At 30.6% G+C, this 5,112-nt stretch overlaps 1 long non-coding RNA gene across 1 annotated transcript; it reads left to right on the top strand.

The window, feature by feature from the left end:
- The first annotated feature begins 361 nt into the window (after positions 1–361).
- LOC121792386 lies at positions 362–911 on the top strand. Its single transcript, XR_006048873.1, has 2 exons — positions 362–583; positions 663–911. It is a non-coding gene; the product is annotated as an uncharacterized LOC121792386 (long non-coding RNA).
- The last annotated feature ends 4,201 nt before the right edge of the window (positions 912–5,112 follow it).

Genomic DNA, 5,112 nt, shown 5'->3' with positions numbered 1-5,112 from the left:
TTAGGTTCTATAATAGATTGTTTTAATGCCTTCAGATTTTACTATGAATTTTGTTACCTCATTCATAATTAACAAACTTGTTGAATTATGAGGATTGGGAAGTAGATCTTCATGTTATTTAATCTCTATGTTATAATATTATCTATGACGTGTATTTACTTTGTTAAAATTATCTATACAATATAGGGGTAAGCAAAAAATCCGAAAACCGAATATCCGAACCAATCCAAACCGAAAATTTAAAATTCGTTTCGGTTTTTCGATTCGGACTAAAAAAAAATCCGAATAAATTATATTTTAATATATATATATATATATATATATACTATTATTTAAATATACTTAGAAATAAAACCCTAAAACTAAAACATCAACCATCGTGTTTGTGAATACTCCGCCGCTCCACCTCCTCCTTCTCTTAAACCCCAAATCTCTCCACCTCTCCACCACCAAGCCGTCGCCCCTCCACGCCGGCAGAGATAGAGAGCTCCCAGCCCGTCGCCCCTCAGTCCTCACGCTTCACACCGTCGCCCGACTCGCCCCCAACAGCTTCACGCCTTCGTCTTCACGGCTCCAGCTCCAGGTAAAACACTACGTCACTACCCAAACCTTCAATTGCACAATTATATGACTCGTTTGCCTCTCTCTCTACTTTGACGCAGATCCAGATCCAGATCCAGATCCAGCCAGCTCCTATCCATTTCACTTTACATAGCTTATTCTTCAACCTTTATTCATATATGGATTAAATTTAGTTACTCAATAGACAACAAAATCTAGTTAAAATTCAGTTTAATCATGGGTTTGTATTGTTTTAGTACTGCACAATCGATTAATTACCTAAATCATGTTTGTACTATATTAAGATATTAGCTATAATAATTAAATAAAATCAGCCTTCAATTGATAAATCAGCCTTCGTTTTTTCGTATAATTTCGATTTTTTCGGTTTACTTTGGTTTTTTAAGTTCGGTTTTCGATTTTTCGGTTCGGTTTTAATTTTAGCCTAAATTCGATTTTTCGGGTTTGGTTCGGTTTGGGTAAAAAATTAAAACGAAACCTGAATGCTCTCTAATGCAATATTTAAGAGGGGAGTTTTTGGAGAAATTTACAAGATTGTCATTTAATTTTAAAAAATTATATTAAATTAAAAATGTATAATTAATGGCCTAAAAATGTGTGATTAAGTGGAGCGAGTTGGAGGTTTTACTGTGTCATTTAAATTTGGAGATATGGGGAAATAATTAGATTACCTTCCATTTTAAATCAATTAAATTATCTTGATTTGTGGATAATTAAATCATATAGTAAAACACCGATCTTAATTTATAATATCCCAATATCTACACTACATAAAACAAAAATAATTATGTATGTAAACAATAATTAGATATTAACAAATTTAGTAAAAATTGGCAAATAAATCAACACATGACATTACTTTATTAATATGATAATTAGCCATTGGTGACAAAGTGGAAATATAGTTTAATTTATTAGTTTTGAAAAATTTATTGTACACAAATTTATTAGAAAGAAGTTAGGACTTTTATGATTTATTTCAATTTGTAAATTATAATTATATCTGGAAAATAGATTTGACTTCATCAAAGTTTCAACACATGACATTACTTTATTAATATGATAATTAACCATTGGTGACCAAGTGAAAATATGGTTTAATTTATTAGTTTTGAATAAATTTATTGTACACAAATTTATTAGTAAGAAATTAGGACTTTTATGATTTATTTCAATAAATTATAATTATATTTGGGAAATACACCATACACTTATTTGATTTGACTTCATCAAAGTTACATCTTTCGAAAACTTTTAATGGTATTTTACTTTAAAAAATTATATTAAATTATAAATGTGTAATTAAAGGCCTAAAAATGTGTGATTAAGTGGAGTGAGTGGGGGTTTTACTATCATTTGAATTTGGAGAAATTTGCAAGGTTAATTATATAAAATTCAAAATGTATAATTACTATACCATTTAAACTTTTGATTGGAATTCCAATAAAAATATAAGGAATCTCCATAAATTTATTTTTATACAAAAATAAAAATATATTTTCTTAGTTTAGAAATTGCTGGCAAAAATATCTATGAATGCACCGCTTGTAATTTGGATTTCGTTTCATCCATGTTTTATTAAGTGGAGCCTCTAAATTAAGTGGAGTGAGTGGGAGGTTTTACAAGGGTTACATGCATAATATTTTAGCCTATAAATATGTCATTTAATGATTGGATATCCACACATACCTACTTACCTTATAAAACTCAAGCATACCATTTTTGCTCTTACTATAGGAGGAAAGCTCGACGCCATGGAACCATTCCACACCATGCTTAGTGAGCTCGAGGCTTCCTCCGTTTCTTTGGTTGGCTAATTTTATTGTTTTTAATTATGTTTTCGTTCTTTTCCATTTTATTAATTATATTTTTCTTTTTCTTAACATTTTCTTAATTATATTTTTTGTTGGGATAGACTTTTATCTTCCTACTCCATGATTTAATGTTTAAACATTATATTATGTGATTTGTTTAATATTTATTATGCTTCAATATTGATTTGTATAGGTTTTTTATTCTCATATAACTAAAATTGTTACTCATTGTTAATATTGATTCTAATTTTATTTAATTAATTTAAAATTGAAAATTAATCATTTAAAAATATACTATTAATCTGTGCATATCACATGCGTGATACTAGTGCTCTATAATGCTTCAAGTTGCGTGACGCATCTTGTCGATTTATTAGCATGAAGGTGATTCGAGGGAGGATCCACATGCTAGTTTCGAATTTGATGACATTGTAATTAATATCCCAAAAAGATAAACTCAAGACTGAGGACATTATAAGGGTCTAATTGTGCTTTTATGAGTTATTAGCTAAGATTGACAATTTTAATTCATCTTGATTCCACAATTTAAATTGAGCAAGTTGTATGTAAAGTCATGAACTTTCAAAATAGTTAGGTTTTTCCTGTGAACTTTGAATGTTGCATGAAAAGTCATGAACTTTACCGAACTGTGTAAATTTCTCATCAGACCCGACCCGATAGATGCCGATGCAATTACTTATCCTATGTGACGCGTCGGAGGAGTGACTTGGAAAAACTCCACTAATTCTGATTATTCTTTTCTATCTTTGCAATATCTGACCCTGAACTTGTCACACCTCAACCCTCTGACGTATACTCTTATAATAAATAAATCTTGTATCATAAAAGCAATCAATACACAAGTCTAATTCATAGAACACCCATATTATACAAGTTCAAACCAACACTTATCCGATACATATTTCGAAATATCCTATAAAGTAGTGGAACCCTCTCACCACTCTACATACTATACATTTATCTACATGCAAAATGATGAGGAAGAGTAGGTTGCCAATATGCGCCAGCCGCCGAACCTGATAACACGTACAGTTCCTACGACTCACGTCAACCAAAAACTTCACTGATATCTTATTCCTGAAAAATATTAGTGGTTTATATGAGCCACAACTCAGTATATATAAATTTTCACCTTTACTCTCACATGATACAAATATCAAGCATATTCTTTCATCAATACATATAATCAGAAACAATATATATAACATAATTTAAAAACAAACCATTTCATATTCATATGCATATGCCACTCTATTCAGTTTATTATTCTGTAACAGTCAAGCCTGGTATCTGCCCGGGATTCCTCTATGATTGACCCGTAGGTCCCATTATGATTTGGACTCATAGGTCCCTCTGTATTTGGACTCATAGGTCCCTCTATATTTGGACACATAGGTCCCTCTGTATCTGGACTCATAGGTCCCTCTGTAATTTCAGATCCAGTACAAGGCTGTCACAGATCCTCTTTAATCACATGATTCATGTACTTTCAATACCATATGTAAAACATCAATTACATATTTTTATCATATAATTCATTTACAACATCATATCCATTGGACCGATCACATATCCATATCATATTCCACCATCTATATCAAATAACACATAATCATATTAATTTCACACCATATAATCCAATAATTCATTCCAATTCAACATATAACAATCAACCACATAACACATGTAAAACTAAAAGTGTGATTTATACACACCTTATCATGATAGGTAATCTGGTCGAACACTAGCTCTTGATTCCCGATCTACGTTCCTTGATCCTTTCTACCTTCGGGCTATTTTTCTGCCTTCCGACTCCAACTTCTCGTTTAAATTTTTTTTTAACTTAAAAGTTCCCTTGTTTTAAATCTCCCACTCTCTGCTAGCTAAACTCATATTTCCATCGTAATTCTTTCCATTTTTTTAGTAATATAGTCAAATAAACCGACTCACATATATTAATTAAATGACTCCCTTTTTTGTGTTAATACGTGTACTTCAAATGACTAAATAATTGCAATCCTACATTTATAAGTCTACACGTGGGACTCTAAAATGAGTCCTTATCCCAAATCTCATCTTCATGGTAAGTACTTAGTATATATTTGGGTTTACATAATATAATACCCATGCACATCTACTTCCATCTACAAAAAGACACATATGCACACACTTATAATATTAGTATATGATAATTAAAAGAAAATATATATTATATGCATATAACTCAATTAAGTTAATCATCTAACTTTATAATTCATTTAACTTATACACACATATAAACAATTCTATTCATTAGTCATGAAAAATAAAAATCATTCTTATGATACCCATAAAATATATATAATATGCATTGAAAGTAAAATATAAAATGATGCATGTTTCGGGTTAGGGATGTTACAGAACTTATCACAAAAAATACAAGTAGCACAAATGAAAACATACAAATCTAATTCAACATACAAATCGACATAAACATAAAAATCGAATTTAGCATAAAAGTAGTATTAATTCCACAATTTGAATTGAACCTTAAATTTGTCATTTGCCAAGTCACGCCTCCGGCGCGCCACGTAGGATAAGTTTGTGTCGGAAATCTATCGGGTCGGGTCGGATGACCGGTAAAGTTCATGACTTTTTGCGTGCAACATTTAAAGTTCAAACTATTCTAAAAGTTTATGACTTTATAGGCAATTTG

The sequence above is a fragment of the Salvia splendens genome, chromosome 2 (assembly GCF_004379255.2).
Source record: "Salvia splendens isolate huo1 chromosome 2, SspV2, whole genome shotgun sequence".
NCBI lineage: Eukaryota > Viridiplantae > Streptophyta > Magnoliopsida > Lamiales > Lamiaceae > Salvia > Salvia splendens.
Note: the sequence above shows the minus strand (reverse complement) of the source record. Positions and strands in the feature narration are given on the sequence as shown.